The sequence below is a fragment of the Pempheris klunzingeri genome, chromosome 17 (assembly GCF_042242105.1).
Source record: "Pempheris klunzingeri isolate RE-2024b chromosome 17, fPemKlu1.hap1, whole genome shotgun sequence".
In the NCBI taxonomy this organism is placed as follows: domain Eukaryota; kingdom Metazoa; phylum Chordata; class Actinopteri; order Acropomatiformes; family Pempheridae; genus Pempheris; species Pempheris klunzingeri.
In genome coordinates this window covers 2,879,430-2,905,380 of record NC_092028.1, presented here as the reverse complement: position 1 = coordinate 2,905,380, position 25,951 = coordinate 2,879,430, and positions in this window count along the sequence as shown.

Genomic DNA, 25,951 nt, shown 5'->3' with positions numbered 1-25,951 from the left:
TCGAGAGTCCCAACGGAACATTAACATTTGAGAATGTAGAAGGGAGATTTGTTATTTTCACTTAAAGACTTAAATGGTGAATAATTTATCAGACTTGATACAAATGAATTTTCGTCCATAACAACTCTTTGGTGTTTTAACCCAAAATAACTGCCAGTGTTGAATGTGTTGCTGTACAGTAAATACAAAGCAGCAGGAGAAAATTCATTCATCTGTAATTATCAGTGGTGCTCTGATGTCATGTGCACAGCACACGCAGGGTTCCAGGCCTCAACCAGCAGCAGCAGACTGAGAATAAACTGGGAAAGCCGTTCTGTGAATGTATCAGCAGCTCTCTGCCAGCTGCCTGTCTAGAATAAACAAACACAGGCTTATTTGGTGCAGCCGGAAATAGGCAGAATCAAACTCTATGCCGCTTATTAAAAAGCTCTCCTAATCTTTCGCAGAGCACACATTGCTCTGAGATAAAGTCCACCAAATTAATTACCGGTTAATTATCATTTCTCACACTGCTCGTTCTAAGAGGACAATGGAGTCTTTTTCCCTCCTTTTTTCTGTCCTGCTCCTCCCCCATACATAGGTTTCCTCTCTTTCACGGCCTGATAAAGTGTTTATTTATTCCTACAGTATATTTGGCACACACAACCTTTTCCCAGTTACCTCTGGAGCATCTGCACTTGAGCATGCTGGAAGAGGAGGAGGAAATATTATTTGAATGCAAATCAGTGATGTAAACACAGACAAGCAGCAACATGTGTTGATTATGGAATAATGTTCAAAGAGAGAATATTCAAGAGAAAGAAATCCTTAACATGAGTGAAAATTCACTCCAGTGAAACTGTCAGTGAGAAAAAAGAGCGGAGGCCCTTTTACGTTAAATACGACTTATCCACCTGCCCTTTCACAAAGCTACATGTTTAATATGTGATGTTTAAATTATAGAAATGATTTGATTGTACATTGCTCACTTTTTGTGAGCCTGTGACTGGAAGCAGCTGCTTTAAATCTTCAGAGAGGCAGGTACTGCAAAAGAATGAATTATGCTATGTTTGACGTGCCTTTAGGCAAAGCACTTTACATTAGACAGATACCATTCAGGCTCCCTGAAAAGGGTGACAAGATACTGTACTTTAAAGACTGATGATATTCTACTTTTTCTTTTACCATCAACAAATCCAACCAACCGAAACCAACAATGGGTTTGTCCTACTAACAATGCCCCTGTTTAATGCAGTATATTTTATTCCTCTGTGCTATAGAGCTCCTTTGTTGTCCAAAAACTATTAAAAATACATCAGTGAGCCACACTGTTGCGCCGTGTGACATCTTCCTTCACTGACATGAACACACACTGTAGTTTATTTTGACTGAATCCCACATTCTCTATCTTGCTTGTCATGAATGCGCACTAGTGCACCAAATGTGGACTAATCCGCCACTGAAAATAGTCCCTGACGACTGGTGGGTAGTACTACATTACATTTACTCTGTTACATATACTTCAGTCATACCTAATGGTAGCTGTTTTGCAGAGTACTTTTTACTCTTACTTGAGTACATTTGCTATAAGGCCTATCTATTTATACTCCATTACAATGAGCTACACACATCTCTACTTTTACTGATACATTAAGCTATAAATAATTTTTATATTCAGCTGACCTCGCACGCACAGCAGCAACTGTCTGACAGCGAGGGATAAGATGGCCCACTAGCCAATCATAGCACTGCTGATGGAATGGAGGTGTGGCCCTACCCCATCCTCGACCCCCCTTCAATTGACTACAGTTCAAGATCATGGCACAAGATGAAACGCCTCCCTCTCCTTCAGAGGAGGCACTTGCACATCCCTGGCCCAACACCCAGACCCTGTTTGCCTTTCAAATGACAACAACAGTCGTATTATGCACTCCCCACTTTGTCTGCCCAAAACGGTGGACATGTCGACCTTCAAGAATTCAAGAAGTTTATGCTCTGGGCACTGAATGCACACACACACACACACACACACACAATGCAGACTGCATCCAAGTCCCTTTAAAGGTTTTGGTGAGTGACACAAAGTTTTTTCTTGTTGTTTTTAAAGAGAAGAAGCCTAATAGCATGCACCTTGTCTGCCTCTGGATATGGCTCTTTAATAACAGCTGTAATTACCTGTTGAGGATCTGTTTGAATGTTATACATTGATGTAACAAATTGCATCTAATAAAGTTGCTCACTACTTGAGCAGCTTTTTACAAGACTTACTTTTACTTAAGTAGTTTTTTTATGAGTACGTTCACTTCTACTTGAGTCAAAATAATCAAAAAGTAACAGTTTTACATGAGCACACTTTATGTTCACCCACCACTGTTCCCGACAAATGCCCCATTTACTCCTCTTTGAGCAACATTTGATAAGAACTACAGATAACATCTGTTTTAGAAAATTACCGAGGGAAAAAAGAAGTGTAGATTTGTGAGCTGTTTGAAAGATCTACATCCTAAATAGGAACCAATGGGCTTAGAGCTTACATCTACTGACTACTACTGCTCATTAGTCTGATCTGGTCCAAAATGTCTCATGCTATAAACTAAATAAATCCTTCTGATGGTGAACCTATTGCTGCTATCTATCGCTGCCACAAAGCATTAAAAACATATTTTTTACTTCTTACATCTGCTATATGTGCTACGGGTGTGCAGGTTTCTCTGGGCGTCAGCCTGCATGAGAAGAATCTTTTGCATTCTGGACTCACTTTTCCCGACCTGTTACATTTCATAAGGTGTAACAGAGATGTCACCTGTCATGAGGACATCACAGACTTGCAACTAAAAAACAAAAATAACTGTCTCACTGTAAATTTGGCTGAATAAAATCTACCGGTTTTCACCAAATAGACTCTCCTCGATTCAGCCGGCTGTCGTGTCAGTTTTTTTCTGAGTTTATCAACAAAAACTAAACTTGGACAAACAGGCTCTCGGACGACTGGGCAGATTTTCTTTATCTGCATCAATATGTTATTTTCAAGGGCTCCTCAATCTGTTCATCAATCAGTGTAAAATCTATCGAGCATGCAAGAGTTTTGGCACAGAATGTTTGATGCAATAAAGTGTATCCATTTTAATGAAACAGTAAATGCAGTGTTGTCAGCTTCCCTTGTGGCTGCAGCAATGAGAGGCACCACAGAAACACACAAAGTCTGTTGGATTACCTCAACAATCTGGCAGATCTGAGATTTGGCCCTTACAGCTTCAGTCCAACAGTTCATAACAGATCAGTAATGGGGTTAGAGCTCAAATCAAACATCTTATTGTACACGCAGGAGCTGAAGTTGATCTGTTATTACTCAGAGTGTATGAGTCAGTTTCTCTTCTACATTAGAAAGCAGGTTGTTTCATAAATGATGAGGTGGAGGCCATGTGGAAGTTTCTGACAAACATTCAAACCTATAAAGGGTACAGCACTTATGGACATTGGAGTGTTTTGCCCGGCAGATTGCAGTGTTACAGTAATTACTGTTTTTAATAACACAGCATGTATCGGTTTATTCATTTGTTTGTTGTATAACCTGATCCCTTCAACCCTGCTGGAAAGAGCAGCACGCTGGGGTACTATAGACCACAAGTTATATAGTCCCACTTTCACTTTCTGTGAAGATTTGTATCATTGTAGCTTTTTCCACTCTTCAGTTCGGTTTCAGGTCAGTCCACTAACAAGACATTTTAGAAAAAATCCTGCATGTCACAACCTTGTCTATTAGAGGGAACTGATGAGCTACAAGGGTTGCATGGTAGCAAGTTCTGATTTACATGATCCGGTAGCTGTGCTGTGTTCTTTAAAGATCATGAAAGACTTTCAAAGCAGACCTAAACCTGCTACACCAGTCAACTCTTTTTGGTCAGATATTTTTTCTTTGCTGTATTTTTTTTCCTTTATTTCAAAAATGCCTTTTTTTGTTCCGTTAACCTTTGTTACTGTAAGCAATGGGTCTATATTGAAGCAGTTCAAACCACAAAAATAAAATTACAGAAGTCAATTTCAGTAGTAGTAGTAGTAGTAGTAGTTGTTGTAGTATTTGTAGTACTACTAGTAGTAGTAGTTGAACACTCATAAAAAAGAAAGCATTGCCCTCACTAATTTGTAGCCTTATTGGCAACTATTTTTTTTAACATATTTCATTATATCCTCTTTTTCCCTTGTAACCAAACAGCTAAGCTGAACCCATCTGCCATATTGCTGCTAACAGTGCATGCTAGTTTCCAGTTCCCTCATTATTACAGTACTGTTTGTCCCACTGGTGGCTGCCAGTGTCAAAGACTTGACTCTCTTCAAAGCTAGTGGCGAACAGAAGCAGGCTGCAGTTGTCCTGAGGAGCAAGTGTGCATTTGTAGAGCTGTATGAATAAGGAGACGCTGCAAACCTGTTCAACAAACCTTTTCTTTGCAAACTGTAGAGGAGTAAATGTTGGACCCGCAGCTTAGCTGCTGGTTGCCCTCCATATAAAGAGCCAGTAAACAGAAGTAGCAGTGTGTTTTGGGGCTGAGCACTGCGGAGCAGGTACATGGACATGATGATAAGACCGGGGACGATGAGGAGACCCAACACAACTGAAAGGCTAAGTAAGGCAGGCAGGCGATCTTGTCATCACATTAGCCCGGCCTCATTGTAATTGTGAGGCTGCTGCTGTCAGCCCCGGTGCAGCGCAGAGCTCCCAGTCAGAGCGGGAGCCAGAGCCCGGGATAAAGTGCTCCGCCGACTGGAGATAATTGAAAATCCAAAAAGACTCGGGCTAATTTGATTACGCCAGGCAATCGCTGAATTGTTCCCATTATTAAAGGGATTTGATTATGACATGAAGTCAAGTAATTATTGGTGCCGAAACTGCAGGAGCTGTCCCTTCTGATGAGGGCCACTGCTAGAGGGAAACAATGGTTCTTGTGTGTGTGCAGGCTTTGTGACAAGAGTGAGCATGAAGGTAATTCACATTCAAAAGAAATTAAAGAAACACAAAATCACTCAATGTCAGTTGTAATAGTCCTTTAGTCTTGTGCTTTTTGCAAAAGTGATCATTCAGATTTCATGAAACAGATTTGAAGTGAACTGAATTTATATGCAAATGTCACACTTTCAGCTCCAAAAGGCACAAAGAAGAAAAAAACTAAACAAACACAGCCAGAAATCCTGTAATGTGATGATGGTAAACTCTACGCAGCATTCTCATGTTTGCTGCCGTCCTACAATAAGGATTTTAAAGAACTTGTGTTATATTTTACACTCCGGTCATTGCACACATCATATCAAATGTACTCTTGCTCCATGCTGTTAGAATTCAACATGAAGATGGCTTTAACTGAATTCCATCAGACACAAGAGTGAGAAGTGATGTAAAAAGTGGAAGATGGTCCCCCATTACATTGATCATCAGCTGTGAGACAAAGTTATGCTTGTAAAAAAAACCAAACTGCAGTACAAATAGATAAAACAATGAAACTACAGTGCTGCTCAGCCCAATGTATATTACATTTGTGAAGGCAGCAGTATGGCTCTGCAAGCTGTTTTTTAATGGATTTTTGAGAGCAATGGGCACAGAAGCAAACCTGCAGCTGAACAGACTGTCGTGCAGTTTCTGAAATACATCGCCAGGTTTCGACTTTTCCCAGGTTTTAACTGCAGCAAGAGGGAAAAAAGTGAAATTGCAGCAGTTTTAGCCTTTCACTTTTGATTCATCACTTCCTGAGGACAAGGCACCCCTACTGACAGCAGAGTATAATTTGGGCAAATAGAGTGAAAGTACAGCATCTCACTTAGGGGACGAGGAGAATGCTCTTCTCTGTTTCTGCCCCACTTAAGTGATTTAGGCTGATGGGATGGGTGCGTTTGTGTGGTGCAGCTTTTGGCTGAGCAGCAACAAATCTGCGTTTACTTGCAAAGGATGTTTCCAAGCAGGGACAGGTGAATAAAGGAAAGTTCAATAGTTCGACATGCTCATCATTCTCACCGTTGCCTGTCCTCGTTTCGCCTGCTGATTTAAATATCAGCTGAATTCACTGAACACTCCCATTAAGGCCAGAGACAAGTCGTGTGTAATGTATGCCCCCTCATGCAGCACCCTCATATTTGCCACACACACCGCCCCTTCTTCTTCTGCCTTTGGGCGCTAAATTCATATGAGGGATTAAGAATCCTTTGTCACTGGACCCCATTGACATTTGAGTGAGCATTAGTGAAATTATAACTGCATCTGGACAATATCCATCCACGTTTTGCTCCCCGTGTGACGATGGGCTGGGGGAGGCCATGTAGCCGCACGGTGCGACCAGAAGGGAGCAGTCTTGTGCCTGGGAGTGTGTGTGTGTTTTTGGTGTGTGTTTTTGAGTATCTGTCTGTGCTGTACAGTACATACACTCATGCACACATGGGGTATGCAGAGATGGGAGTGTGGAAGTGTGAAAGAGTGATTTTGTCCCTTTTGTATCTCGGCGAGCAGCGCCCTTAGTTCTGCTTGGATGGAGGTATGAAGAGTCACAGTGGGGGAAAAAGACGCAGCTCTCTTTAAGGCAGGCTTTACCCACTCGAGTGTCCCCATTTGAGACACAGTGCCCAGCTTATCCCCCCCGAAAGCACCTTTGACTGGGCCAGCCTCACTCTGCTCCCCCCTTTGGGGGAAAAAAAAAAGTAAAAAAGTGCCCACCCCACCCTGTTAGGCCTTTGCACGAAGAGTGAGGGCAACCAGACTTGCAGTGGTGACTCATCCTCAGCCTCGCTTCCCTTGTCTCTTCCCCCTCGATCCCTCTCTCCTTTAACCAAATTTGGAAGTGACTGTGTTTGTAATTCACCTCTGTGCTTGAATAAAGCCGCGCTCCTATCCAAAATGAGCTTTATATACTGTAGATGTGCGATGGCTGTTTGTGCTCCCCGTCCTTAGTGGCAGCAATAGAACATGAGTGGTTTGAGGTTTATTTATTTATGCCTTTCAGGCTCTCCTTTCCTCTTCATTTTGGGGCTAAGAAATGGCAAGCAAGTGCCGCTGAGGCTGCAGAGATTAGGTTAGCATTGATTGCTTTATTGGTGTGGTTGGATTGTTTCGTATCTGGGAACATTTGATGTAAGCACAGACATTTGTCTTGTCTCGTGCCGTCTCTGTTTCGTCGAAAGATCATTCATTTCTCTCAGTGCGTGGGATTTATTGGTAATACAGAAGCAGGAGGAGCAAATGCTTTTTGTTATGTACCCTGTATATTTTCAAATGATGAATGGAGATATAAGTCTCATCCTTGGCCCTGCCATTATCACTCTCATTGGAGCTGTTAAAAGTAATGTTCCAATTTTCATCAACACCTAATTACATCCAATAATGCACATGTAGCTAATCGGCAATTGTAATTACTACGTATTCCAGCCTGAGAAGTATAGATCTGACTTGCTTATCGGGAGCTCTGCTGCTGCGGACTTTTGGTTGAACAGTAGCATTGATCATAAAAGTCAATCATGACACACATTATAGTAACTTTTTTATGAGGGCCCTGCAACGTTATGCAATCCCTCCTCCTCAGTTTGATGCCCCTTCTTTTATTTATTGTGCTGAGCTGGTGCTATCCCCGCTAGACCTCATTCTGGATGTGTTTGAGCGCATCAATACTATACTCTTTTGGCATCAACCATCAATAGTCCGCCCATTAAAATGTGGAATTGCTTAACGCAACACAGTAAGATGCATTTCTCTGTATGGAGACGGGTATTTGCAAATAGCCCTCAGATCAATGGTCTTTTACTGCCTTCTGAAACCATTGTCTGCAAAACAATTGGAAATCTTTGAGAGAGTATAGTGGGGGCAGCGTGAGAGGAGCTGGAATAGGCGAAGCATCCCAGCACAGCGGCGAATTAATTACCCTTGTGAAGAATGAAGGTCTGTGAGATTTGCTTTTTGGGCCATTATCAAGTGACACTGCAAACGATTGTTTGTCCCTCCCTGGGTAATGTAGCCCAAACAATGGCTGGCCCAGGCCATCATATGGATCATTAGCAGCTCGCCGTGGGACCCTGTCCTACGAAGTTGCCCTTCCGGGGGGCTGAGGGGTTGCTGGGTGCTCTCCATCCTTCCTTCTACCAGGGGACAGACAGCTGACAGCCCACAGGAGAAGACGGGCACTGGCTGCCGCTCATTAAGAATGGATGCGCTCGAGTTGGGTCGTCAGAGCAAATCCCAACCGGCGAGAATACTGCTATTACTGTAACTGTTCGACTGCTGAGGGACACCAAAGCTCATGAAGACACCAGAGAGACAAGATGGTGCCCTCAAGTCCAAATAATAAATGCCAACAGTGTGTTTTTGTGGATGGACTTTTGCTGTTGAGTTTATACTGAAGAGTTTAAAATAATGAAATGCTCATAAAAGGAGGTTGTTCACTCTTAAACAGATGCTGTTAGATGCCATCACTCTGTTGTGTTCAATGTATTTCAAGCATGTCCTTAGTCAGAGTTGGAGTGTGTGTGTGTGTGTGTGTGTGTGTGTGTGTGTAGCCTCCTGTGAAAAGAATAGCTTCCATTCTGATCCATTGCATGTTCTGCTGCTTTGTATGAGACATTCCCGTCCCTGTGTTTTCTACAATTGACTTTTCTTATTACTGTTATACATCATTGCAAACTTGGTTAGTCTAGAAACAGCTTCAACTGTTTGATTCCATAGGATACAAAAGCTAGTGATTACTGCATCAATGATATTTTGCTTGCTGTGTGTGACAATTTGTTTTTATTCTTACCCTGGATCTGATGTGACCATTGCTCCCTTGAAGAAGAGATTTCATTTAAACTTTTGCCTGTTTAAACACAGGCCTTGAGCAATCTGCCAACTGGGCCGACTGCTGTAGGTATTCTGGTATGCTGTGTAAAATGGTGTTTCTGGAATTAAGCTTTTGCTCTTTGATTCAAAAGGACTGACACCAAAACCTGGTGTTCATCATTAAGGTTGTGGATTGTCATTTGATTGCTGAAATTATAGCTGCATCTGGACAAAATCCATCACGTTTTGCTCTCTCTGTGTTCATGGGCTGGGGAGGCATAGCCACAGAGTGAGACCAGAGCGCAATTGCCTATTAACCCCTTTGTTCAGTAGAAATTGAAATATTTGCAGGCGATATGAAGTCGAAAAGCATAATGTAATCATCGGCATCTGGATAGTGTCATCAGACCAAGCATTAATATGTCAAACAGCTGTTTGTGGACTTATTTTGACTGCTTCTTTGTGAGGAAATTGATCTGAACAACATTTTTACCCACATTTTTTCTCGAACAAGCAAAGATAGCAAATGCCACAATTTAAGGCTTTTCTTCCCGTGAGGTTATATCAGCACTAAAACAAACAAGCTGACAAAATAAATAAATAAATAAATGAGAAACAGTTTACCTTGAACCTGTGGTCCAATTTGTTTGTCCAAACAGACATATAATTTAATTCCATCGCATGTTTTGAATGTAGTGTGCATTGCAAGAGAAACACATTTCCCCAGCGAAATGGGAAAACCACAAACAAAATTGGCAAGGTGCTGATGGATTTTATGTACAGAGGATGCATAATGCCCCGTGTCAAAAAAGCAAAGTGAAATTTCCTGTTAAATATGCAAAATCCCGGCTGTCTATTGAATGATAATGGCTCGGCACCTTGTCGCTGGGTTGCTGACTCCGTTGGCTGCGCTTCAAAGGCCTGTTGACTAACTTTGAAAAGACCTTGTGTTTCCTGACTCTGGGCTTTCTAAGATTGGACAAATGCAGCAGAAAGAGGGCTGTACGAGTGCCAGTCACGGCTTCCCCGAGACGCCGGAGGGATGTCAGCCTTTGAAGTGATAAAGACCCACTGTTTCTCAAGACAGCCATTTCAATATGGCCGAGCTCTGTGATGCGCTCATGTTTTTTAAAAATGACCGTGTTGCTTTTGCGCTCCGTGCCTTTCTTTGGGGGGTCACATGCTGTAGGAATTAAACTCTTTACAGAGTCTGTGAAGTCTGGGTATCTGGGTTCTAGCATGCTCACAGTGTACACTTTGTGGTCATAAGTATGTAGAGACCTCAGTGTCTGGGGGTGTCTTTCATGATTTGGGCTAGGGGCCTTTTTGGGGGAGGGTCTCTCTGGTTTCTTCATGTCGGTGCCCCAGTGCATGAAACCAGGTTCATAAAGAAATGGTTTCCCCTCTTCAGTGTCAAAGAATTGGACCGGCTTGCAAAAAGCCATGACTTCAACCCTATCCAACCATACCTGGATTAACCTATTGGACAGCCATCTCTGTGTTTCTATGCACCTCTGAGGGCCCTTTACAAACAGTTTACACACTTTCTGTGGGTGAATTGATTTGTCTTTAAAAAAAACTTTATTTAGATATATGCTCCATGTGAACACTGTATGAAATAATTAAGGTGTAGAGTTTGACACAAGGGCCCTCTACAAGACATGGCAAGAAGAACAGCTAAATATAGTTTAGTTCTTATTGTACCGAAATGGTGCCAATTTCTAACATTAATAGAAAAACCAGCAGTTGACATGTATTAAATCTGCTGCTACTGGGGGCACATGGGGTCTCGGGCCCCAGGGCAGTTGCTCACTTTGCCTGGTTGAATGCATCCGACGCCATTGGGATCAACTGGAATGCTGTCTGTGAGCGTCGCCCCATCACCTAACATCGCTAAGCCTCTTTTGGCTGAATGGGAGCGAATCCTAGCAGCCAGGCTCTAAAATGTAGTGGGAAGCCTGACACCAGAAGAGTGGAGGCTGTCGTAGAGTGACTCGCTCACTAGTCAAAAATGTTTGCGTGTCCACATATTTTTGGCCATGTTGTCTGCATAACTTGCAATTCATCACCATCAACAGGCCTCACTTCTGCGTCCTGACCTCACCAAATTCAGTCTACACGGTGCGTTCTGCGTGCGCCAGTTGTTATGTCACATGTGTAAAGGCTTAATAAATGGTGTGTGGAGCTCCACTCCATGAAAAATGGGCTGCTTCTTGCAATCAATGCAGGAGCAACGTGAATCCGGCTGGCCATTATTCCGCTGGCCTAATCATTTGAAGAACCAGAGACAAACTACCACCTGTGCTCTGAGCATTGATCATGTGTAGGTATTCTATTAAATCTAATAATACACTTTCTTTTGGCTAAATCACCCTGCACATTTCAATACCAAATGACTTCTGTTCATTCTATTAAAGTGGAACTACTCTCAATTATGTTTCATAGTCCTATTGTCTGATACTAATGAAGATGAAACACTTTCATTTTTCCACTTAATTAGTTCATATTTAACAAAGGTGCTGTGCCATCAGACTCCAAGGAAGGAGCGCTTTTTCTTCTTTTTTTCTTACCCTTCCTCCCTCTCTGTTTCTGCTTTGCCTCTTATGGCATTGAAAATAATCCTTTTGCTTTCATCCTTCTATAGAAATTGTGCTTGTGTGTTTTTCTTTTTTTAATTGAATTCCTCAAAAGAGTCCACCTGATCCTTGGTGCATTTTTTGTTGAATGAGCTTATGCGTTGTGAATGTACTGATACTCCAGGTCCAGTTGGCAGGCAGTGCCAAGGACAGCTAATTGAAGGTGAATTGATAATGCCCCAGCTGTCTGTGTGTTGCAGCCTCATAGCCGGTCTGCTGTGCGTGTCTTTGATAAGTAATTCATCTGTTTGGCCTCGCAGCACTGCCTTGTTGCTTTCATGTCACACACTCTCTCTCTCCCTCCCTCTCTCTCCCTCAGTCTCTCTCTCTCCCCCTTCCCCCTGTGCGTGTGTGTGTGTGTAGCCTTGGATGCTCCCTCCCCCAGGCTATGTGTCTGTAGTCATGGTCAACAGGGGGTGAATCCTCTGCTCTCTCTGCTCTCGCACTCTTGGTCTCTGGGTGGCATTAAAGTACTTCATCTTTCTCTCCTAGGCTTCATTCTAATTGGATCCACTCCCAAATTGCCAAAAAGAAAAAAAAAATCTCTGTAAGTCAGCCACCTATTCCAACCTCCTCAAAACTTCATGTTCAGAAAACAATCCAGAATTGATGCTGAGACACTGACTAATGTGACACTCTGAGGTGCAGCACACCGGGGCGCCATCGACCTGCTCCCGAACCTCCTCTTGTTGCTCTGAAGCCAACTCCTCTCCCCTTGCGTGACCCCCGTCAACCCGCCCCACCTCTGTTTTTGCAACGCGATTCATTAACATGTTTGAGGTGGACATGGCGGGCCACAGAGCGGCATCTGAATCAATGCCCTCGCCTCCCAATCTGCCCTTTATCATGTTAATATGATTTCCATTGATGGAACGCTTTTTCAAAATGGCATCCCTCTATGGTTTTACATATTGACTTTTTAATTCATGGCCCTCAGTGCTGCATCACTCTTGTTGTGCCGCCACTGCAAGAACGTTCCCAGATCAGAGACGGATGTTGCTTGAGTGTGGAATTGACTTCAGGGCAGTGTTTTTTATTTTCTTTTTCTTTTTTCTTTTTTTTCCACTTTGTGCAACTGTGTGAGTGTGTGTGAGTGCACGTCTCCAGTTCCACCCCTTTCTTTGTGAACCGCTGTCTCCCTGATGGTGTGTGAGTGTGTGTGTGTATTCTCTTGCTAGGCCTGAGCCAAAAAGAAAAAAATAAAACTAAAAAAGTGTTTTAGTTTTATGTCGCTGGGGTGGTGAGTGAGTAACTTGCCTGTTTGCTAATGTTCTCACCAATAGTGATAATGTTTACAGCTCCTCCCAATAGCCGGTGGAGAATTTCCCAAACTTGTAACATAGCTATAACAGGAAATAGAGAATTTAATATGCCAGAGAGTTATGTCATATAGCAGTAAAACATTATTTTATTATATAGTATGAAGACTGAAGGGTGTCTTTCTTATTGTGGCTCTTCAATGAAGAGTTCACTGGCCTGTTAGTTAGAGGATTAAGATATTATGTTTCGGAGGTTTAATTCAAACATTCTCACTGATCCCGGAATTCCTGGAATAACTCGTATGTAGTCGAGAGGAGTCTGAAATCTCTCAAGTTTTTTCTCTTTTTTTAATGCCTCATTTGATCTCGCTGCTTGTTTCAAACATCCCTCGGATTTCATGGTTTTTCACCTCCATCTGTACACAAATTGGTTCATAAAAACAACATTAACAGCTATTAACAAGGGAGAAACACAAGACATTTGGAAAGCATTGACTGAAATTTGAGAAGTGATGGAAAATGTATGGGGTAGAATTAGTATATTCATGTGAAGTCAGTTTTGATGTCTAGATTACAACGGTCAGAATTCACTTTGTCAGTATGTCAGTTTTATTGAATGATGTGATGATGAAGAAAAGTCTGTCTTAAAAACTTGATGTTTAACGTCATGCGGACATTAATGATAAGGCTAGTGGGTAGGAGAGGAAAGAAAAAAGAAAAGTGACTTTAGGCAATATTGTCTGCAAAGTGCTAGTGAATGTAAAAAATAGACTTACAGTTGCATTATGGCCAGACAGTTGTCTGATGCCTTTAAGAGACATTAAATAGCTGCTGTGAACTTGATCATTACCAACTGTGATCAAGCGTTGACTGGTCATATATGAACAATTAAATGGAAATAAAATCCCTGTCCGTGCACCAACATTTGATGCACAGTGATTCAATCATCCAATCACATGCACGCGTCAGATCATAAAACGTTTCATTTAGAGCAGCAGCAGCAGCTGCCAGCCAATCACTTTGTCTTTGTTTTGGCTGTTGACACTGAGCTTCAGCCACGTACGTCTGGGGTTCCTCGGTGGAGAGCCTCACAGATCTATGTTGAGCTCACTGATTAAGCAATGGCTCTTCTCTCCATTTCAAATGACAAGCTGCCAGGGACTTTGGTTTTAAATTGTGCAATTAGTGATCTGGCATGCTTTGCTTGGCTTCAGTCAGACTCAAATCCCAGTCCAGGGCCTCGCCGAAGCACAGTCGACAACACATACTCCAGGAGCATTTGTCAGACAAATTCATCTGAGCCTCCACTTCCACTTCGCTCTCTGAGCACACTAACCTCCCTGAAATGTCAGCCAGAGTATTTACTGTCTCACCGGTGGGTAAACAGTGGTGATCCGGGTTCAGTGGCACCAGATTTACTGTGATTCTTCTCAATCAGAGCAGATAATAATTCTTTTTTTCTTGTCTTTTTATACAGATACACAAAATGATGTTGAGTGTGCACTGGCCTCTACCAAAAGTTGAACTGCTCTTCACATTCACTCTATTAAAAATGATCTATTTCTCTGCAGTCATAAATTATAAATATATTTACATTTACTATATCCACCTAGCACTGATATAATAAATCTACATAATCTTGTTGGGTTTACTGCAGCAAATATATAAATTAGGTTACTCATTTAGGTTGCAAAACCACAAACCAGCCACCTCTTGATCATTATGTTGGCTCAAAAATGAATACTGGCTTATATAACATAATTATTATTGTACTATATAAATAACCTAGGCTTGGATAATATTGGGAGCAGCTTAGATAATAGCCTTAATATTTAATTTCCCCTTTGAAGTCGCGGCTGGGTACATTAAAAGTTCAAGAAGAATATGGTAAAACTTGTCATCACCACCAAGATTCATTTGAACATGTATTTTTAATAGACTCTTGTAGGACTTGAATTTTTACAGCTCTGAGAACTGCTTTCATTTCAGCAGTAGTTTGTTTCATGTCTAAAGCCGAGCATCAGGAGTCTAGCATCTGACCAGCTGGGATTTAATGTGCCTTGCTGATAGATGAAAAACTTGCTAAGTTGCAGAAAAAATATTCTGAATTACAAGTACCTTTCCTCTCCTCCCCCTCGTCCCCCCCCTCCCTCCTCCTCCTCCTCCCGCATCCAGAAGTACAGCTGGATACTAAATATCATTTTTCCGGTTGGCGGAAACAACAGTCATCTGCAGAAAATGGCATTATCTGCCATTTATCACTGCTGTATTTGCAGTGGTAATTAACTTTTTAATGCTGGGAATTTTGATATCTATTACAAATTAGCACTATTTTTTTGTGCTTCTCATCGGGGACACAACAAACACGAGATGTTAGACACATTAGAATGCAAATTTCTCTCTGCAGCTTTTGTTCTGTCGCAGCGACAACTGTTGGATTGGTGTTGCAAGCAGAAGCAGCCAAATAGGATGTTCTAACATTCATCCACAGTAGACCCAAACATCACTGGTGAGAAGACATAAAATTGTAGAAGTCATGGCCCAAAGTATATGTCCCAATTTTCACTTGAGGCTTTCAAATCTATGAGAGTGATTTTACTGGTGATCACTTCTCTCCCTCAGGAACAGGAGCTGTAAATGTTAACAACACAGAGATTTTAGAATCTGGCACAAGCTGAAATCCCGTCTCTCTGCCAATATATCTTTCTGCCGTTTAATATGCTTTAACCCTTTATCACTGGCACTGATGGAAAGTAGTGCATTTACTTTTCTACCGTACAATTCGCAAGTTCAGATTTGACATACTTTGTGCAAGTATTTCCACAATATTTTTACTCTGTTTCAGGGGGAAATATGAATTATTACTCTACATTCTACATTCATCAGACAGACACCTATTATACCTTAAAAAAACTAAGATTTTACACAGGAAACATAAAAAAAAAAAAAACAGGATGCATTGCTGCTCTGGATTAAACTGTCCAACAAAATCCAAAATGGGTAGCATCAGCTGCCTCCACATAAACACGACAGTGTCCTCATAATAATAAACTCTGATAATAGGTACTTTTAGTCTTTTAGTACTGATTCGTGATTACATTTTGCTGCCAATATGTATGTACTTTCACTTCATTCGAGTTTTACAAGTATGACTTTTTTTTTTCCTTTCTTTGTTTTTAGTTATTTTCTACCCAGGTGGGAGGAGGTCCTCCACTTGTGATCACTGGCCGTTGTGGCTGGGCATCATATGAGGACTTTACATATCAGTGCGTATGTGATACCTTAGTTTTGGAGTTGATAACAACTACCTTAATTTGAATCCTCTTTTTTTAATTTAACAACGTATGCCAAACTGCTTAAATCATCAGGGTTAATTACGAAGCCTGTCCTAATTAAGACAGCATACAGGTAGAATAGTTTAAGATCAGGAAATATCTGACGACAGACAGAATTTGACCAAGCATCTGATGCCAGCTGTCAGTACTTGACACTTCAATAGTCACTGCCATGGCCACATTTCAGTCCGTACTAAAAAGTATTGAGGTTTGACAGCAGCAGTTACTACACATTGTACTGTTGCACAGCACTGTGTTTGTCTTAGATTTGAGTTAATCACATTTTCTTGTCATTTGTTTTGTTTCTGTCCTTCTGTCGCTTTCTTTCTTTTATTTTCTTTGTTAAGTCCTTTTGAGACGTGAGATAATTTGCTATGTGGATAAATGAACTCGCACATTGTTGATTGATGAAACCAGCGTTGGCTTAAATGGTGAATATCAGTTACAAGTGCTGTCTCGTGGTACGTGCATGAACTACAATTTGGAATCACAGCGGGTGTTTTTTTCATGGCACCGTAACACCACACATGGCAGTGATCTTATCCATTAATCAAGTATCTCACAACACTAAGGCATCCAGGCAGACCGTATGACTGTTGTGTATTATGACATAATATCCAGAGCCTGACGTGAAGGAGATTTAGAAAGTGCGTGTTTCATCCGTACGGTCCCACCATGGTAGTTTGCTCCTCTCCCAAAGCTAACATAGCAATTACAGACTCGGTCAGTCATTGTCAGATGTGGCATCGGTGATCAATCCCACCCATTGGACTCAGGACATTAGACATGAACATACATGCAGGGGAGTTAAATCCTCCCCTAGCTCCCTGGCCTGCTCTTCAATCAGATGCCTCCGCTGGGATTGAGTGGGAATCCATTTTGTGTTGCAGGCGCCTCCTGCTAGTTTTCAAGCCACATCAAGCCATATATTTCAGCTCACAAAATCTCAACTATAATACATAATTAGTAGAAATCCAACATTTAACACTTCTTTGCTACTATCAAAACAGTATTTGACAGTGTGCCTTGTGCCTGTCTCATCCCAGTTCTGTTAGATAACCAGCCAAATCTGGGAACCTTTCTACACGAAACAATGGGTCTGAATAGAATAAACATTTTTCATTCAAACTGTCCAAAACATCAAAGTGTAGTATCAGCTTTTGGGAGTCCGTCCCTCAGAATGAAACAGTAAGGACTTCTTTCTACAACTGCCACGATACACTGGCACTGAACAGCAGTACAGGAAATCTTCCAGGGTGGAAGAGGCAAAAGCTAAATTGGTCAGAATGCATCGCAGCACTAAAACCCCAGTTCAGCTGCACTACACAGTGGTGGCACACAGTGTGCACTGCATAGTGAGACATCAGCTCACACCGGCCCACTCAAGCCAAGCATTTTCATTTCACATACTGGCGTCTTTGAATGTTGTGAATTTTGTCACTTTTAGTGTGAATGCACTGCATGCTCGAAGCCTTACAATAACTATGTAGTATTGAGTTGAGACATAACTTTTGTTGTTTGAGTAATGGGAGTCCCTAAAAACACGGTCAGACCTAAATGTAGATAAATGTCAGCTATGTAGCAGTTTTATTACATTTAGTTTAAACACATATATACATTTTTGTTATTAACAACAACAACAAATCATCATAGAGCCTTTCAACGTTTTAATATATAGGCATGGAAGCTATTCTAAAACACAGACTGTGACAAAAACGTGTGTCTGTTAATTGAATTGTGTGGTTTAGAGTGCAGTACAGGCGTCACTCTTCACAGCAACAGGCTTCTGCCCAGTAGACAGGGGTCTTGCTAGGGAGCATCTAGCGATAGTACTGCCCCTCTACCCCCAGATGTTTTCAATACGCCTCTGCCTGTGAGGATCAGCAGGAAATCAATAAGTGAAATAGAGGTAGAAGACACAAGTGGGTAGACCAGAGGCATAAATGGCAACACATGATCACAAAATAACTCCTGGAACATACTGAACCTCACAGATGGATGGATATAAGAGCATCTGAGGCTCCAGTTTTTCCACTAAGTGCACAGTTATCACAGTGTCAAACCTCTAAGGAAAAAAGGCATAATAGCCCCATTCTTAACGTTATTTCATTGTAACTTCTGTGCATGTGCATTATTCTCCTCCGCCCCTGTCGCCCTCACACAGCACAACAGATAGAGATCTATAACTACGGCTACGCCAGTCTGGAGGGAACCAGGGGGAAAAGGGCTTTGTTAGGCTACGGGTCCCCGTCTGCATGGCTGCACTGCTGCGCTCCTGCATGGGTAAAGAAACAGCCATACACACTGACCTCAGAGCTGTTGTTTAATCACCAGGGCATTTTAATGGCTTGTCAGAGTAATGAAATATGGTTGGAGGCTACCTGGTGCAAACATTACGATAAATCCCTCTCACACAAGCCTACGCAGGGCTTAATGGTTATAAATCATCACTTTGGGGAGAGAAAAATGACAGCTATTAAAATAATGAATGGGATGATTAATTTTTCACATTAAAGATTAAAAGCTATGAGAGGTATCATCAGATATTTGAGCTGCCGTAAACGTTTGAAAGTGAGAGCTTATTTTCCGCACTTTATGACGCCCTCCGTTTCTTCACTGTCACCCAAGTTTCTGCCCCTTTTTTTATTTTTTTCCCCCCTCTTTTCTGCGTGTGCTGGCTGGGTGCGCCCGCCGACACAGGCATTCCTTACACCTAATTTGTGCTCTTGTAAAAGTGCTCTGAGGAAAAGCCTTGAAGAACACTCATTGCTTGAGGCAGTACAGGACCCTCTCAGCCTCTCTGCAGGGGCTCCTCAAGGCTCTCACCAACATTATTTCATACCTCTAAAGCTGTCATACCTATAGCCTTTCACAAGAAGAATAAGAAGAGTTGGCCAGAGGTAGTTTGCTTTGTTTTTTGAGCATTTATTTGAGGGGGTTGGTGCGGGGGGTGTTCTTGTCAGCTTCCCTAGCTGAATCTGCTCTGTTGCTAGTGAGAGCTGATTAGTCAACTTTCTGCTTCGAAATGCATGTCGAACAAAGACCGTTTATAATAACACATGCTCACTGAGCTGGCATAAATCCCCATGTATAGACAAACTATGACAAGTTTTCTCTCTTCGTCAGATGGCTCCTAGGAGAAGGTGTGTTATTGCACATAGATTCCTAATTCAGCTTTCACTTCCAGGGGACTCGCCGTGTTGTTCAGACATATATCACCCAAATTGCAAGGCGAAAGATTAGAGGGGAGAAGCATAATTAGAACATTAATAACCATACATGTTAGGGAACATAAGTAATTGAGTTTTTTATGATGAATGAGAATGTAAACAAAAGGCAGGAGAGTGAGAGGTTCAATTAGATATTCCAAGCAGGGCTGTGTCTCAGCAGAGACGTGAATGTAGGCTTCTCCCACTGTTGCCCAATTATTTCTGTGTTCTCAGGCAATGATAGTATTGCTTGTCCATCTGCAGCCTTCAAAGGGATATTCAAATCGTCTCATAGAAGCAACGGCTCCATTTGTTGGCAGAGAATAAATTGTTGGCGAGAAAATTTTTCATCCTCTCAGAGCAAAGCCAGGTATTTGTGCAGCTAAAGTTATTTACAAAGTGGTGGGAAATTTAAACGACTCCTCTGGCGTTTCCGCATGCCTCTTTTTTTCTTTGATTTCTGTCTTTTTGTGTGTGTGTGTGTGTGTTTTTTCTGTTTTCATTTCACATGCTGTCATCGGAGACACGCACGATGCCACCCACACTCCTTCATGTTCTTCCAGCTCTTTTCTGCCTTCTGCTAATGATCCAGGGACACCAAATAAAGGGCCACTGAAACAAAATGGCCACCTTAGCTGCCCACTTATATCTCAACCCTCCCCTCTCGAATCAATTCTGACATTTCATTCTGCCCTTATAGAAGGTAATGGTGCATTCAGAGGTTGTTACCGATAATGTTGAAACGGTATTGCTTGGTTTCATTGGATAGACGTACTGTAACCTCTGCTGTAGGATGGCCTCAGCTCCTCTCCCTCTCTTCACTGTACCTTCTGTCTTCTTGTTTTTCTTCTCGGACTGAGATGCCGGTATTTACCGGCACAAATATCTCTTTTGGCACAAGTGGGAGCAACATTTTTCATTTTCTGTTAACAAGTAACCAACTAGTGTTTGTATTTTCCTCCCACTCTTGTGTTCACGCAACATGAAGTGAAAACACCCTTTTAAGTTGGTTAGTCAATATGCTGTTTCTAATATATTATTTACTGCCTATGGGCTGTATATCAGAATGCACTAAACAACTGTTTCGGTTTTGCAGTCATAATCACGTAGAGAGAAATCACAGAGCCAGATGTCTGGCCCTCGTTTTACAGCATTTATGTTTTCCTCTGAGTTTATGTAAAATTCATCCTTCCCTGTTTTATTTATTCCCCCGTTTTCAGAGACTCCAACAATTAGTCAATTCCCAATCAACAAGAGAAAAGAAATTGCTTTTAATTACTTTTGATAAATGACAAATTGTGTTGGCATGGCTCCCTGCAAATGCTTAATCAGGTGTGGGGCGGGGTAGAGAGGCGGGTACCGGGGAGAAGGGATTTCTGCTGGGATGAAATCAATGCGCTTTCTCTGCGGTTCACCGGCTGGGCTTCTGGGCAACAGCCAACCTGAGGCCTGTGAAGATACACAAGTCAGCAGAAAACCACCCTCTGTATGAGACCAGTCACACACCGAGGCACAAACACGCTGTAGCACTCAAATGTATGTATGTATTAAACGGACATGTATGCTGGCTGTAATGTTCGCTCATAAGATTAAATTGATGCAGATGCACATTCAGACACAATCATGTTCTCATTTAGTCACTCCTTCTGTAACCCGATTAATAAAACGACTGTCAGATAATATTACTTAAATGTAATTACTCCTCTCTAAATTAGTTGAAAATCAAATAAAACTGATGTGACGACAAGGAACACAATTGCATCACTAAATTCATAGATGGATAAACTGCTGTTCATCAAGAAATAGTTTTAGTAGGTAACTGTAATTACAAAATGTTATTTCTACAATACAATTGTTATATCCCTTTAAGTAAAAGGTGCAATTTCACAATATAAAAACATTCCATTACGAGCAAATACCACAAATGAAATGTTAATTAATGTGGTTACTGTTATGTTAATGTTGATGCTGGTCAGACTTGACCTTCTGATATCTATTGTATACGTATTGGAGTAGTTTAATCTGCAACAAGGTGTTGTATTGTATGAAATGTTTTGGGGTGAGATTTTAATCTGAAAAGTAAATGATGACAAATTGTCATCTGTAAAAACTGTAATATTTGAAAGTGTGATATTTGCCTCTGTCTCTCTCTCTCTCTCTCTCTGTCCAACCTCCACCCAACACAGACCCCAACAGAAAGCCCCCCCCCCTCTGAGCCTGGTTCTGTTCCAGGTTTCTTCCCGTTAAAGGGGAGTTCTTCCTCCACTGTTGCTCAATATAATATCTGATGTTTGCTCATGTGGGGATTTCTTAATGCTTAATTCTGAATTCCTGAATCGTTGGGTCTCTCTCTTGATTAAAGAGTTTGGTCTAGACCTGCTTTTTATGGAAAGCGTCTTGAGATAATGCTGTTATGAATTGGTGCAATATAAATAAAGATTGATTGATTGATTGATTGATAAAGGGGAGTGGAATTAGATGTGTAAAGTTGTGTGAAATGAAAGCCTGTATCTTAAGGTTGTTTCCTCCCAGTGATTATCAAATCATCCAGAGGCTGTCTTTGTATCAGCTGTATACCTCAGACTGATTCACACACACACACGTCACCTCTCTCTGCTGTGTTTTAACAGGAGTTTTATGTTTTCCCCTTCTGCAGGGTTCATCAGCACCTGTGGCAGCAGCAGCGAGTTGAGTGACCCAGCATCAGCCCGACCGGCTTTACCTGTACATGGAGACCCCCAGCTGGGCAGGTCAGTCTCTTTCCCTTTACCCCCTCATGTGTGTACATTGTGCACTGTGGTTCCTGTCTGTCTTAAGTACCAACCACTCCTACTCCAGGCTCGCTTTCTTCTCTTCAAGTCATAAAGGAAAAGTGTATTTTCTTTTTTGAATTTGAATTTGGGTTATTTCAGTTAACACTGCCACTGTCACAAATGTTTGGAATCAAAATGTTTAATTTGCTATCAGAATCCATCCCGCCTACTTACAATGTTGTTTTTGTGACTCCCTGCTTCTAAACCTCATTAACTGCTATCAAAATCAGGTGTAGGTATAAAATGAAGTGCATGCCATATTTACTATACTTCATAGCAATATTGAACATTTCCAGAGGAAACAACCAATTGGAAAATTGGAAAAAGACACCAGTGACAGCCCAACCAGTTATCTCTGTATCGAGCCAAGTTCATCAAGTTCATCAAGTTCATGTTGATATCCGAGGTCAGGATCAAACTGTCGCTGCCATATTAAACATCTGTCATCTGGCTCTCTTAGCTGTGGCCTTTCTGAAAAACAGACGTACCGATGTTTGGATTCTGAACACGGTGAACTTGTCTGTGCTTTTTTTATTTTCTGTGATGTTGATACACATTTTTTCTACTCATGAATCTATATATTTTTCATGTATCACTTCCAACGAAAAAATAGCGAATTGCCTTTCAAATGAGTGATTAAATAGTTGTTTATTACTGTGCCCCTGTCAGCACGACAAGATAATTTGTCAGTACTTCAGAAACTATTTCATGAGAAAAACTATTCATATGAGCATTCTATGAGTTTCACCCACTTTGGTGAAGGTTTTGTTATGTTTAGGCACAAAGACAACTTAATTGTGGTTGGGGAAAGATCACGCCAACACTTGCCTGACCTCCAGTGGTTTAACACTGAAGTGATGTAGAAGTGTACTTCAGCATGTGACAGTACACCGTGACATCACTGTTGGGTGTAGTTTCAGGTGCAAAACAGCATACACCCAGCAGTTATATTGGTTGTGGTCAGAGGTGCTTTTCAGCCTAGTATTAAATTGATCTTTAAAGTCACATCCTTTGACGACTCCTCCATTCACCAATCCACCGTCAGGCTACTTGAGCCTTTGCTCCTGACGGTAAAAGGTCATAATTCACCCAGCTGCTAGAGGTCTTTCCCAGCTAAAGGTGAATATAGCTTGTTTTTGGGGATATGAACAACTGGTGCTGTTGTTTTTCTCACAAGGGCAGACCGCTCTCTGTAGATGTTTTGAATTTCATTTCCACTCCCACGCATTGTTCATTTTGAAGTGAGACTCACATTTTCAGTGTAGTTATTTAAGCAGTCCTGTTTTCACCTGACCTCACATGAAGAGCCAAACGCTTCAGAGTTTGAGGAAACGACTTCACACCCTCTTTCCGTAGGTGCGCCCTTACTGTAATATAGCCTGTATGTATGCATGCCTTACTCTCCCCTATCCGGCCATATTGCGCTAATGTGTGCTGGTTAAGTAGCGGAAGACTAGAGAAAGACTCTTATCCATATGCCTGAGAGCCCAGGAGCCGGCATGATCTCTCCCCAGATGGAGTCCTCTGCCTCCACTCCCATCCTCCGTGGAGCCATATAGCAGGTGGCAGTGAGGATCAATGGGCCTCCGCCATTACCTCCTCTCCACTTCACATCTCCAGCCTCATCTCCAGGGGGGGCCCGCGGGGCACGCAGTGCATCTAGCTGCAGCACACCGGGAGAAATAGGGACGTTTTCCATTAGTCTAATTGCTTGGTTATAGTTCTATATTATTGCCGTGATCACCACTGTGGCTTGGTAATGATGGACCTCCCGTGCCCCCACGTATAGCTAGTGGGTGTTATGTCTCCCCCGTCACCACCCATTGAAACTCCACTTGCAGTGGGTGTAAGAGGAGAGAACAAACTTAAGACTGAGAAGAAAACAGCAGGATAAACAACAAAAAAAAGAAAGAGCTCTTCAAATGTTTTGATGTAAGAGTTTAATCAAATAGCCTCAGCTATTTACATTCTCAACAGGTGCAGCATGTGGCTGATTTATGGAATAAACACTGGAGTTCTAGTGCTTGTTCATTTGCCTCCGCTAAAAACTGGCAATATGGGGCTAATTTGCAATAATTTGCTGCTGCTGTGGCCACTGGTTAAGAATGTTTATATAATCATGATATAATAAGAAAAATGAAAATGAGTTTTTTATGCAGTTCAGGCCCTGTCAAACACAGCTCACAGACACTGCTAAATGATAATTACATTCCTCAAGCAGAGTATTACATTTTACATGGACTTTTGTTCACGGTAAATGGGGGAGTATTATTTTCATTTTAAGACGATATGACCCAGTATTATTCCCACATCTGAGCTCCCACAATACAGTAGAAGGTTTCCCCCATCAGCGATTACACAAGAAGTCTTCCATCAGTCAGCAGATGAGATGAGAAAATAATGAATTAATTTACCCTCAAAGACTCTGCCTTTCTTCTTTCTGTTTATAATATTCCATTTGCATAATGTCGTCTCTTATGATCGAGACATTGGAGAAGCTTCAGTTTAAGCTGCCGTGGACTAATCGGTGCTGAATATTTTACAGCTGACCTGTAGCTCTCCCTACAGGTCAGCACATAAAAGCTGCTTCCTGTTTTGGATTTCCTCTCATACAGTAGGATTGTTACTGATTATCTTGCGTCTTACTCCGTAGAAGGAGAAAATCCTTGGCTGTGATTCCTGTTTTTTCTTTCTTTCTTTTTTTTTATACAGGTGTGGGTATTGATCTTTGCCTTTGCTGCAGGGGAGTGTGTTCACTTAAAAGGCCCACTGATGTAGCAGAGCTTATTAAACAAATAGGCCAGAGAACAAGGCCACTATCGCTTTGAATCATGGAGGAGGTTGCCCATCTTAAAGCACCACAGTATCAAATATGAAACGCTCTGCTAACAAGGTGTGTAATCTATTTTAATCAGATCATATTTTATAAAACAAGGAGAGGGTTTAACTTAAGTAAGAGAGAAAGATTCTAGGGTGGTGGGGGTGGAGGTTGTATTTTGAAATTGGATGTGACGGCCGGGGACCATGACTTGATTTTACATGCATGGCTTTATAATGAAGCCACGCAAAATGGTCAGTTATGGTTAACTTTAGGGGGAGCTGGAGCCTTGCTGTAATGGGAGGCTAATTCAGGGCCCATAACGCCTTGACAGGCTGCAGAGCAGAGCTGGAATATGGATACGGATGTACGTTAGAGGCTCTGGGGCTGAAGTAAAGGTCTGTATTTGTCTGCAAATTGCCGGGTTGCCTGAGGATACAAGAGGGTCAGCGGCAGCGCAGTGTATTTTCCTGAGTGTACACAGACAGCGTCACAGACATAAATACTGTACAGAAACACATTCACTCAGACAGAGAGACTCGCTAACTCGCTCAAAGTGTCGCACAGAAGTGACTTGATGTTGTCATCGCAATTCAGGCCATGATCCTTTTTATATATCTTTACACTGGCTGGGCTCAGAGGCGAATGTTTTCAATCACGTTCTTTTTTTTTTCTCTCTTGCGCCATAAATTTTTTCAGATCCAGTGACACTAGACTCAGTTATGAATATATGAATATATATACACTGTGAAGACCTTAGGAGGCTCCACTAGTCAGACAAGGTAATGGATAGAGAGATATTATATACTGCTCTGGGAAGCATCATTTGTTAGCAAAGCTTTCCTCAAATTTTAATAATCATAAGAAAACATTCAACACCAAATGTTGGCACACACCACTAAAATAATTTGGGTTTTAACTTGAAATTGACAATGTCATATAGTTCCTCTTCCCCCTAGAACTCCTAACACTCCTCTGTTGTTATGGTTTTTTCAGATTTCATTGATAACAGCAATAGAAAATAATGAACACTAACTTTGACTTTCAAGCTCAAGCTGCTGTTCTTCTGACAGAAATTCAATGCTGTTATGGTAAATAGTGCAGATACTAATATATATAT